Source organism: Aedes albopictus, chromosome 1, assembly GCF_035046485.1.
Source record: "Aedes albopictus strain Foshan chromosome 1, AalbF5, whole genome shotgun sequence".
Taxonomy (NCBI): Eukaryota; Metazoa; Arthropoda; class Insecta; order Diptera; family Culicidae; genus Aedes; species Aedes albopictus.
This window is the reverse complement of record NC_085136.1, coordinates 105432995-105445839: the sequence shown is the minus strand read 5'-3', so window position 1 is coordinate 105445839 and position 12845 is coordinate 105432995. Positions and strand designations below refer to the sequence as shown.

General features: G+C 40.6%; 1 protein-coding gene and 2 long non-coding RNA genes across 4 annotated transcripts in view; 2 read left to right on the top strand and 1 right to left on the bottom strand.

The window, feature by feature from the left end:
* The window catches only part of LOC109397657 (uncharacterized), a 386176-nt gene that overhangs the window by 292545 nt on the left and 80786 nt on the right, over positions 1-12845 (top strand). The window lies entirely within an intron of this gene.
* Positions 770-2818, bottom strand: LOC134285448 (uncharacterized). The gene is made up of 2 exons (XR_009996382.1): positions 1076-2818; positions 770-1007 (listed from the first exon to the last, which is right to left on the bottom strand). It is a non-coding gene; the product is annotated as an uncharacterized LOC134285448 (long non-coding RNA).
* LOC134285447 (uncharacterized) lies at positions 6563-7181 on the top strand. The gene is made up of 2 exons (XR_009996380.1): positions 6563-6875; positions 6944-7181. It is a non-coding gene; the product is annotated as an uncharacterized LOC134285447 (long non-coding RNA).

The window sequence follows — 12845 nt, the reverse complement described above, 5'->3', positions numbered from 1 at the left end:
TTCCTCCAGGAATTCCTGCAGATTTTTTTCCAGGAATTCCTGCAGAAGTTCCTCCAAAAATGCGTCTACGGATTCCTCCAGAAATAGTCTAAAAGCTCTTTCAGGAATGCCTCTAGGAATTCCTCCAAGCATTCCTCTAGCAATTTCTATGGAGATTTCAACATGAATTCCTTCTGATATTCCTCCAAAAGTTCCGGCAGAATTTTGTGCAGGAATTTCTCTAGGGATACTTCCAGAATTTCCCTTAAAGTTCCTCCAGAAATACCTCTAGGGAATCCTCCAGAAATTCATCCAGGGACTCCTCCAGGAATTCCTTCGAGGATTCCTCCAGAAATTTCGTAAGAGATTCCTCCAGGAATACCTGCATGATTTTTTTCGAGAAATTCCCTTCCCAGGAACCCATTGAAAATGTCTCTAAAGGCTCCTGCAAGGATTGCCCTTAATAAACTACTCTGGATTTGGTTGTGCTTATCTTCGTATGGAGCAGTTCAGTGCGATTTTGGAGGCAAAGCGAAAAAGACGCTTCTTTTCATTCGGGCCGGCCGCGTCGTCGTCGTCGCCGATTTGATTGTGCTTATCTTCGTACGGGGCGGTTTAGTGTGATTTGCCCCCAAAGTGAAGAGGCCGCTTTTTTTTTTTCATTCGGACCGGCCGCGTCGTCGTCGTCGTCAATTTGAATGTACACATCGTCGTACCCTTGTATAGTTGTAACGTGTGATTTCGGAGAAGAGGCCAGTTAGTGGAAGATGCTGCAGCACATACGCACTGGACACTTCGAAGGATGTTTATTGGTGAGCTCGTTCCATTTTATCATAATAATTACTGCTAAAGGATGTATAAAATTCTGCTCTGGTTTTTGTGTATTTATCTAACAAATATTGAAAAGTTCGTCACGTCATGTGTCGGCGCTAGTTTCCAATGCAAATTCAGTTGATAATAAATATCTTTCTTTCATTTTTTGCATTTACACAAAAATTTGAATGGTTCGTCATCTTCGGTGTCGACATCTGTAATATTTTAGTCAAAATGAATAAATGTTTTGACTCAAGTAAAGGTTGCATGAATCATCACTTACCAAAGTGAATCCAAATCATGTGACTCTCCCCCTCCCCACTAACAAAAACTCCTTCCCGTGACAGTCGTGGAGAAAATGAGGTGATCTCGGTCTCTAGTAGCAACGTACGTCACACTAACATTCCTTTCCTTCCTCGATGACCGTAAGGACGTGGCCGGCGCCGTTATTGACTAATAAAGTCTGGAATTCTCAAACTGTGCACATTGAGAGCGGTAGTTAATCCCAAGCTCCGTTTGTTGGTTCCTTGTGCAATTTCGATTGTTCTGGTCAATCACGGAGTAGCAACTACGAATTGTACGGTCATCTATGCTCATGCTCATGATGCTTCGAGGTATTCCTCCAGAGATTGCTCCAGAGATTTTGTCAGTAACTCTTCCAAGCATTCTTCTGAAAATTCCTTAAAAGATTTCTCCAGCAACTCTCCTAGGGATTACTTCAGGAGTTCCCTCAGGAATTCTTTTGACGATTTCTATGGGAATTTCTCTAAGAATTTCTCCAGGAGTTTCTCTTGGGATTTCTAAGGGAATTTCTCCAGAGATTTCTACGGAAATTCCTCCTCCAAGGATCCTTCACTAATTTTTCCATGAATCTCTCAAGGAAATCTTCTAGGAATTCCTCCAGGGATTCAATGAGGAATTTCTCCAATTCATACTTCCACAGTTATCCCTGAAAGAATTCCTGGAGAAATCCCAAGAGAAGTTCTTTGAGTTATCCCTGGAGGAAACTCTGGAGGAGTTCCTTGAGGACTCTTTGAAGGAATTCCTGGAAGAATCTCTTCTGGAGGAATAACCGAAGTAATCTAGTAATCTCTAAAGCACTTTCTGGAAGAATCCCTGGAAAAACTCCTGAAGCAAACTCAGAAGGAATGCCTGAAAATTTTCCTGGAAAAATATTAGAAGGACGAATCTATGGAGAAATGTTTGGAAGAATCCCTGAAAAAAAAATCCCTGGTGAAATTCCTAGAAGAGCCTCTGGCAAAACAGATAACATAATTCCTAGAGGATTTTTTTTGGGAATCTTTGGAAGAATGCGTGGAAGAACATCTGTAATTCCAGGGAAAAAAATCCTGAAGTAGACCCTGGGGCTCACTCTACAGGAGTCTCTGGAGGAATTCATGCAGTAATCCCTGTTACAATCCTTGGAGGAATTCTGGAGAAATCCTTGAAGGAAATCTAGAAGCAATCCCTGGATAATTTTTTGGGGGAATCCCTGGAGGAACTTGTGAGGACAAATTTGGAGGAAACCTTGGAAGAATCCCTGGAGTAAAAACAGGAGGAATGTCTAAAAAATATCTCTGAAAGAATTCCTAGAGGAATTCCTGAAGGAATGCCTAGAGGGATCCAGAAGTAATACATGGAGCATTTTTTGAAAGAATACTTGGAGGATTCCATGAAGAAATTCCTAGAAAAATTCCTGATGGAATTCCTAGAGGAATCCCTGGAGGAATCTCTGCAGGAATCCGTGGAGGAATTCATGCAGGAATTCGTGGAGGAATTCTTGAAGGAATCCCAGGTGGAATTTCTGGAGGCATCTAATTTAGGAAATTACTGAAGGAAAACCTGTAGGTAATAACCAAGAAATCCAGGGAGGCAACCTGGAAAAATCCCTGGAGAACCTTCTAGAGGAAACCCTGAAGGAATTCTTGGACAAATTCCTGGGGGAATTTGTGAAGAAAATTTTGGAGGAAAATTCTAAAGAATCCCTGTAGGAATTTATGGTGTTATCACTGGAGAAAAGCCTGGAGAAATCCTGGAAGGAATGCCTTGAGAATTCCCTGACGGAATTCTTAGAAGAATCCATGGTGGAATCTGTGGATGAAACTCTGTAGGTATTCCTGGAGGAATTCGAGAAAAAAGCCTTTGGAGAATTTGTAGAGGAAACTTTGGAATTCCTGTAGGAATTCCTGGAGGAATCCCTGAAGGATTCTCAGGAGGCATCCCTGGTGGGATTTCTGGAGGAATCTGTGGACAAATTATTCGGAAAACTCGTGAGGAAATCTCTGGACGAATTACTGGAGAAACCCCTGAAGGAATGAATCAAGGCATCCAGGGAGGAAACATGGAGAAATCTCTGGAGCACTTTCTGGAGGAATCCCTGAAGGAATTCTTGAAGAAATTACTGGAGGAATTTGTAAAGGAAACGTTGGAGGAATTTCTGGAGGAATCCCAGGAGAAGTTCTCTGAGGTATTCCTGGAGGAAATTTCGAAGAAGTTCCTAAAGGAATTTCTGAAAGAATTCCTAGAATAATTTCTGTTGATAAATTGTAAAGTTATCACTGGTGCAGCTCCTGGAAGAATCTCTAGAGGAACTCCTGAACGAAATTTTGAAGGAGTTCCTGTAGAAAGTCTTGGAGAAATAACTGAAGGAATTTCTGGAGGAAATTTTAGAAAAATCCCTGGAGAAGTCTTTGGAAGAGTTTCCGATAGAATTTCTTCAGGGAATTCCTGGGGAAACCCCTGAAGAAATTCCTGGAGGAATCTCTAAAGGAATTGCTGAAGGATTCCGTGGAGGAATTCCTTAAGGAATCTCTAATGGATTTGCTGATGTAATCCCAGGTGGAATTTCTGAAGAAATCCCAGGAGAAGTTTCTGAAGGATTCGAGGAATTCGTGGAGGAATTCGTGGAGGAATCACTGGAGGATTTTATAGAGGAATTTCAGGAGAAGCTCCTAGAGGAATCCCTGTAGAATTGGCTGTCAGAATTCTTGGAGGAATTTTGGAGGAATCCAGAGATTTACTCTGGAAGAATTCTTGAAGCAATCTTTGGAGGAATTTCTGGAGGAATCTCTGGAGAAATTTCCGGAGGAACTCCTGCAGGAGTTTCCAAAGATGCTTATGAAGTTATTCCCAATTGAACTTTTGTAGATATTTTCAGAGACACTTTTATAAATTTTTTCGAATAAAAATCCTACAAGTAGCTATTTGTATAAATTTTTCAAAGTTTTTTTCAAGAATTCCTTCAGAAAATCCACTAGCGCTTTTTTAACAAATTCCTGAAGGAAATCTTCCAGATTTTTGTTCCAAGTATTTCTCCAGGGATTTCTCCAAGGATTGTTCCAGGGATTTCTCAAGGGATTCTTCCAAAAAATTCTCCGGAATTTTCCTTAATGATTGCTTCAGAAATTTTCCCAGAAATTTCTTTTTAAATTTTTCCAAGGATAATTCTTAGGTTTCCTCCAGTGATTCCTCTAGAAAATCCTCCAGTGATTCCTCCACGAATTCCTTGAATCCTCCTGAAACTTCTCCTGGGATTTCTTAAGAAATTCCACCTGGGATTACTTCAGCAATTCCATTAGAGATTCCTTCAGGAATTCCATTAGAGATTCCTCCAGGAAATTCTTCAGGGATTTCCCCAGGAATTCCCTGGAGAAATTCTATCGGAAACTCTTCCAAAGACTTCTCCAGGGATTTTTCTAAAATTTCCTCCAGAAATTCCTTCAGTTATTTCTCCAAGACTTTCTACAGGAACTCCTTCAAAATTTCGTTCAGGAGTTCCTCTAGAGATTCTTCCAGGAGCTGCACCAGTGATAACTTTACAATTTATCAACAGAAATTATTCTAGGAATTCTTTCAGAAATTCCTTTAGGAACTTCTTCGAAATTTCCTCCAGGAATACCTCAGAGAACTTCTCCTGGGATTCCTCCAGAAATTCCTCCAACGTTTCCTTTACAAATTCCTCCAGTAATTTCTTCAAGAATTCCTTCAGGGATTCCTCCAGAAAGTGCTCCAGAGATTTCTCCATGTTTCCTCCCTGGATGCCTTGATTCATTCCTTCAGGGGTTTCTCCAGTAATTCGTCCAGAGATTTCCTCACGAGTTTTCCGAATAATTTGTCCACAGATTCCTCCAGAAATCCCACCAGGGATGCCTCCTGAGAATCCTTCAGGGATTCCTCCAGGAATTCCTACAGGAATTCCAAAGTTTCCTCCACAAATTCTCCAAAGGCTTTTTTCTCGAATTCCTCCAGGAATACCTACAGAGTTTCATCCACAGATTCCACCATGGATTCTTCTAAGAATTCCGTCAGGGAATTCTCAAGGCATTCCTTCCAGGATTTCTCCAGGCTTTTCTCCAGTGATAACACCATAAATTCCTACAGGGATTCTTTAGAATTTTCCTCCAAAATTTTCTTCACAAATTCCCCCAGGAATTTGTCCAAGAATTCCTTCAGGGTTTCCTCTAGAAGGTTCTCCAGGGATTTTTCCAGGTTGCCTCCCTGGATTTCTTGGTTATTACCTACAGGTTTTCCTTCAGTAATTTCCTAAATTAGATGCCTCCAGAAATTCCACCTGGGATTCCTTCAAGAATTCCTCCACGAATTCCTGCATGAATTCCTCCACGGATTCCTGCAGAGATTCCTCCAGGGATTCCTCTAGGAATTCCATCAGGAATTTTTCTAGGAATTTCTTCATGGAATCCTTCAAGTATTCTTTCAAAAAATGCTCCATGTATTACTTCTGGATCCCTCTAGGCATTCCTTCAGGAATTCCTCTAGGAATTCTTTCAGAGATATTTTTTAGACATTCCTCCTGTTTTTACTCCAGGGATTCTTCCAAGGTTTCCTCCAAATTTGTCCTCACAAGTTCCTCCAGGGATTCCCCCAAAAAATTATCCAGGGATTGCTTCTAGATTTCCTTCAAGGATTTCTCCAGAATTCCTCCAAGGATTGTAACAGGGATTACTGCATGAATTCCTCCAGAGACTCCTGTAGAGTGAGCCCCAGGGTCTACTTCAGGATTTTTTTCCCTGGAATTACAGATGTTCTTCCACGCATTCTTCCAAAGATTCCCAAAAAAAATCCTCTAGGAATTATGTTATCTGTTTTGCCAGAGGCTCTTCTAGGAATTTCACCAGGGATTTTTTTTTTCAGGGATTCTTCCAAACATTTCTCCATAGATTCGTCCTTCTAATATTTTTCCAGGAAAATTTTCAGGCATTCCTTCTGAGTTTGCTTCAGGAGTTTTTCCAGGGATTCTTCCAGAAAGTGCTTTAGAGATTACTAGATTACTTCGGTTATTCCTCCAGAAGAGATTCTTCCAGGAATTCCTTCAAAGAGTCCTCAAGGAACTCCTCCAGAGTTTCCTCCAGGGATAACTCAAAGAACTTCTCTTGGGATTTCTCCAGGAATTCTTTCAGGGATAACTGTGGAAGTATGAATTGGAGAAATTCCTCATTGAATCCCTGGAGGAATTCCTAGAAGATTTCCTTGAGAGATTCATGGAAAAATTAGTGAAGGATCCTTGGAGGAGGAATTTCCGTAGAAATCTCTGGAGAAATTCCCTTAGAAATCCCAAGAGAAACTCCTGGAGAAATTCTTAGAGAAATTCCCATAGAAATCGTCAAAAGAATTCCTGAGGGAACTCCTGAAGTAATCCCTAGGAGAGTTGCTGGAGAAATCTTTTAAGGAATTTTCAGAAGAATGCTTGGAAGAGTTACTGAAAAAATCTCTGGAGCAATCTCTGGAGGAATACCTCGAAGCATCATGAGCATGAGCATAGATGACCGTACAATTCGTAGTTGCTACTCCGTGATTGACCAGAACAATCGAAATTGCACAAGGAACCAACAAACGGAGCTTGGGATTAACTACCGCTCTCAATGTGCACAGTTTGAGAATTCCAGACTTTATTAGTCAATAACGGCGCCGGCCACGTCCTTACGGTCATCGAGGAAGGAAAGGAATGTTAGTGTGACGTACGTTGCTACTAGAGACCGAGATCACCTCATTTTCTCCACGACTGTCACGGGAAGGAGTTTTTGTTAGTGGGGAGGGGGAGAGTCACATGATTTGGATTCACTTTGGTAAGTGATGATTCATGCAACCTTTACTTGAGTCAAAACATTTATTCATTTTGACTAAAATATTACAGATGTCGACACCGAAGATGACGAACCATTCAAATTTTTGTGTAAATGCAAAAAATGAAAGAAAGATATTTATTATCAACTGAATTTGCATTGGAAACTAGCGCCGACACATGACGTGACGAACTTTTCAATATTTGTTAGATAAATACACAAAAACCAGAGCAGAATTTTATACATCCTTTAGCAGTAATTATTATGATAAAATGGAACGAGCTCACCAATAAACATCCTTCGAAGTGTCCAGTGCGTATGTGCTGCAGCATCTTCCACTAACTGGCCTCTTCTCCGAAATCACACGTTACAACTATACAAGGGTACGACGATGTGTACATTCAAATTGACGACGACGACGACGCGGCCGGTCCGAATGAAAAAAAAAAAGCGGCCTCTTCACTTTGGGGGCAAATCACACTAAACCGCCCCGTACGAAGATAAGCACAATCAAATCGGCGACGACGACGACGCGGCCGGCCCGAATGAAAAGAAGCGTCTTTTTCGCTTTGCCTCCAAAATCGCACTGAACTGCTCCATACGAAGATAAGCACAACCAAATCCAGAGTAGTTTATTAAGGGCAATCCTTGCAGGAGCCTTTAGAGACATTTTCAATGGGTTCCTGGGAAGGGAATTTCTCGAAAAAAATCATGCAGGTATTCCTGGAGGAATCTCTTACGAAATTTCTGGAGGAATCCTCGAAGGAATTCCTGGAGGAGTCCCTGGATGAATTTCTGGAGGATTCCCTAGAGGTATTTCTGGAGGAACTTTAAGGGAAATTCTGGAAGTATCCCTAGAGAAATTCCTGCACAAAATTCTGCCGGAACTTTTGGAGGAATATCAGAAGGAATTCATGTTGAAATCTCCATAGAAATTGCTAGAGGAATGCTTGGAGGAATTCCTAGAGGCATTCCTGAAAGAGCTTTTAGACTATTTCTGGAGGAATCCGTAGACGCATTTTTGGAGGAACTTCTGCAGGAATTCCTGGAAAAAAATCTGCAGGAATTCCTGGAGGAAATTCTGCAGGAATTACAAGAAAAATTTCTGCAGGAATTCCTGTTGCAATTTCTGTAGAACTTGCTCCTTTGGAGTTCTTCGAGAACTCTCTAGAGGAAAATGTAAAGAATCCCTGTAGGAATTTCTGGTGTAATCACTAGGGAAATGCCTGGAGAAACCCTTGAAGGAATACCTGGAGAATTCCCGGGAATTCTTAGAAGAATCCATGGAGGAATCGGTGGAGGAAACCCAGGTGGTATTCCTAGAGGAATTCGTGAAGAAAGCCTTGGGAGAATTTGTGGAGGAAACTTTGGAATTCCTGTAGGAATTCCTAAAGGAATCTCAGGAGGCATCCTTGGTGGAATTTCTGGAGGAATCCTTGCACGAATTATTCGAAAAACTCGTGAGGAAATCTCTGGACGAATTACTGGAGAAACCTCTAAAGGTATGAATCAAGGAATCTAGGGAGGAAACTTGGAGAAACCTCTGAAGCACTTTCTGGAGAAATTCCTGAAGGAATTCTTGAAGAAATTACTGGAGGAATTTGTAAAGGAAACTTTGAGGGAATTTCTGGAGGAATCCCAGGAGAAGTTCTCTGAGGTATTCCTGTAGGAAACTCCGGACAAGTTCCTAAAGGAATCTCTGAAAAAATTCTTAGAATAAATTCTGTTGGTAAAAAGCTGAAGTAATCTCTGGAGCAGCTCGTGGAAAAATCTCTGGAGGAACTCCTGAACAAAATGTAAGAAATTTTGAAGTCTTTGAGAAATTACTGAAGCAATTTCTGGAGGAAACTTAAAAAAAAACCTGGAGAAATCCTTGGGAGAGTTTCTGATAGAATCCCTGAAGGAAATCCTGGGGAAATCTCTGATGAAATTCCTGGAAAATCTCTAAAGGAATTGCTGAAGAAATCCCTGAAGCATTTCCTGGAGGTTGCTTTGTGGAATCCATGGAATACTAGTGAAGGAATCTCTTGAAGGTATTCCTGATAAAATCCCTGGAGGAAGAATTTTCGTAGGAATCCCTGGAGGAATTCCCGGAGGAATCCCTGGATAAATTTCTGGAGGAAATTCTGGAGGAACTCCTTAAGCAATCCAAGAATTCCTGGAGATTTTTTTAGAGAAATTCTTAAAGAAATCATCGGAGGAATTTCTGAGCGAATTCCTGAAGTAATCCCTGGAAGAATTCCTAGAGATATTTTAAAAGGAATTACTTTAAAAATGCCTGCATCAATTACTGACTAAATCTCTGGAGCAATCCCTGGAGGAATACCTGGAGGCATCATTAGAGAAATTGATGCAGGAATTGCTGAAAAAATACTGTTGAATTTCTGGGTCAATCCTTGAAGAAGTCCTTAGAGAAATTTCTGAAAAATTCATACAGGTATTCCTGGATATATCACTTACGAAGTTTCTGGAGGAATCCTTTAAGGAATTCCTGGAGGAGTTCCTGGAAGAATTTCTGGCGGATTCCTAGAGGCATTCCTGGAGGAACTTTAAGGGGAATTCTGGAGAAATCCCTAGAAGAATTCCTGCACGAAATTTTGCTGAAACTCCTAGAGGAATCCGTGAAAGAATCCATGTAGTAATCCCTAAAGAAATTGCTGGAGGAATCCTCTGCGGAATTCCTAGAGAATTTCCTGAAGGAATCTTTAAGGGAATCCTGGAGGAATTCCTGGAGGAAGTTTTGCAGGAATTTCTGGAGGAAATTCTGCAGGAATTCCTGGACTAAGCCCTGGATAAAAAAAAACTCATTGAATCCCTGGAGAAATTTTCGGAGGAATCTCTAGAGGCATTCCGGCGGAAGCTTTCAGTGGAATTCTGGAGGAATCCCTAAACGTATTTCTGGAGAAAATTTTGCAGTAATTCCTGGAGAAAATTCTTCAGGAATTCCTGTAGTGATCCCTAGAGAAAGTGCTGGTCCTTTGGAGTCCTTTGAGAAATTCTTGGAGGAATCCCTAGAGGCATCTCTGGAGAAGTTTCTGGAGGAATCTCTGGAGGAAATCTGGAACAATCTCCGAAGTTATTGTAGACGTATCTCTGAGGGAATTCCTGGAGCTATCTTTTGGAGGAATCCCTGAAAGAATTTCCGGAGAAACTCCTGTGGGAATTCCTCCAAAGAAGCTAATAAAATTATCCCTAATTGAATTTTTGTAGATACTTTCGGAGAATTTATCAAATGATTTCAGGATAAATTGTCTAAAAACTCTTAAAAAACAATGTTCTGCAAGAAATTCCTAATTCCTTCTACAAGAATTCACAGATGAACATCCAAATTTTTTTCCTGAAAAATGTTCTTAGAAAAGAAATCCTGACTAAACTTCAAATGAACTCACGGAATAATTCTTTGTGGAACCTGTTAAAACCCCTTACAAAAATTCCTAAGTAATTCTTGGATGAATTCTCGAAGAAACTGCTGGAGAAATCGTTAAAAGAACTCCTGTTAGAATTACTGAAAGATCCCCTACAGAAATTTCCAACCATTAGCTACCTCAATTGCGACTGTGAATACTTGAGCGAGGTCTAAACCAATGTTCGCAGAGCAGCTCATAAATAAGTTTGGTAAACACTCTCAGACTATGATCTGCACAAATTCTTCTGAAAGAAATCGAGAAATTTCTGCAAGCACTTCATTCAATACAACCAAAATCAGTAATTTTCCACTTCGAGTTTCTCGAAGTACTCCCAAAATCTTAATTTCATTCCGAAATCCTAAATGAGCATTGCTTAGTTGCTTTTGAAACTTGACCAAAACTACAAGGTCCCGAGTAGAGACAGAGCACAAAATGCTGCGAATATTAATCATGTTTAATGAGATAGATTGAATATGATCGAAGATGCTACATCCTGCTCTTACCTATTTGTTTGACGAATGAGTTAGAGCAGGAAGCAGCAACTTCGATCAAGATCAACCTACTTCATCAAAACGGAGTATTGAGAAACGAATAAATTACGGCAGACTTCAGTGGGCTGCGCACGTAGTGCGAATGTCAAAAGAAAGAATAATAACGAAAACAATATTCAGCATGGAACCAGGTAATGGTCGGTGACTACATGGACGTCTGCGAACGTGCTGGCTACACGTGGTTGAAAAAGACCTGAGAATTATTAAATGTTCGGGGAAACAGGAGCAACAGCGTCCAAGACCGACGAAGATTGTGCTGTATTATGCGCTCAAAGCTGGAGTAAAGTTACTTTATAGCTAACAAGGTTCCTTCCGGAATCACCAGCTCACTATTAAAATCATCGCGAACCTCCAGGTATTGACAACAACAGTTTTATTCTGATGTTTCTCATCCTCCAAGAGGATACTGGAATAATAACACAGCCTAACCAAGCCTCTCAGTTACTGTCTACCAAAATCCAACACTCGTCCCGAAATTATCATGAGCTTCCCAGAATCATCGGGACTACAAAAATCATTCAACTGATTCAACTGAACACCTTGCCGAACACACAGCGAGCGGCGTCGTTCTTTTCACTCATGCGCCAGCGCGCCATGCTGTTGTTGTTCGGCGCGGGGAATCAAGTAGCCGTGTGCGCGAAGTAAAACATGACGCTAGTTTCGCTGTCACAGTGGGGTCAAGAGAGCTAAATTCTAATGCACTTGCTGAAGCAAATTTATGATGCAAAACTGTGCATTCAAATCAAAATTGCAGAGAAATGACAAGAGTTAGGAGTTTGATGTCAAAGAACGAATTGTAGGGCATTTCAAGGCGCTCAACTTTGTCTAAGGAAAAAAATAAGTTAATTACGCATTTTTTAGAGTAAATCGACAAAAACAGTTAAAAATTCACTTACTTTTCACTTATTTGCTCTTAAAAAGTGTGTAAGTAACAAAAACTTGCATGTTCGAAGAAGACGTTCAATAGCAAATTTCATAATCTTTCAAACGGTGCTGAGAGATCTTGAATAAGTTAAACCGTTTTCATGTTATTTTCGTTTTATTAAAAGCATTGTCAAAATCGTGAAAAGTTCAATAACTCCGTAATGGTTGAGATTTGACCATATGCGTAGAACAATTTTTTTCATCAAATATCATCCTTAATCACCCCCTGAAATATTCTGGGTAAGGAACCCAACACCCTGTATATGTATACATACTTGTGAATAGGCAACCTTTCCATTTATTAATGTGTAACCTTCAAATTATTTTTTATCAATAATGCATAATTTTGAGCCTTCTTTTAAAGTTCCACCCCACTGTCCTCCAAGTCCTAAAGGCAATGAATAATTTAGAAACGCTTTTTTACCACGTTTGTCTTATTTGCGATGCCTTTCCATTTCACTCACCACCACCGTCATCGTCACACCAAGCCAAGTGGCGGAAATGACTGGGAAGCAGGCTGCTGCTGCTGCCACCAACAATGACCATGGCTATTAAAAAGAAAGAGACATTCACTGGCATTTCATCATCCCAGAGCATCAATGGATGGAGCCAGTGATGGAGATACGGAAAACTGCCGCATGAAAGTCGTTTTATAAAATGGTCGAAAAAAATGAAAAATAATTATTCTTTGCCTACTTTGGACACTGCACTGCTGCTACTGGCTGCCATTGCTGCTGGACTTTTTCCATTACGGTTTTAATTATATGCTTTGGAGTGGTAAGCTCCTTGCCCGAAAGATATATAGACCTACTGGAAATGGGACATTAGTGCAACCTACAGCCATAGCTCATTCATGGTCCATATTTCGGAAATATGGCAAAAACTTTTCAAGGCTTCTCCGACCGTTGTTGTCGCCATTCATTGAAAAGGAAAATAATTCCCAAAATGACAACAATTTGAAGCGACTGCCGCTTATTGCTCTCTTTTCATGCTGCAGCTATAGGTACAGAAGGAAGTCACCGTAGGGGAAATTCAAACCCCATTGACTCGTGACACTGGAAAATGGGAAATTTGTAACAAAACTATCTCCC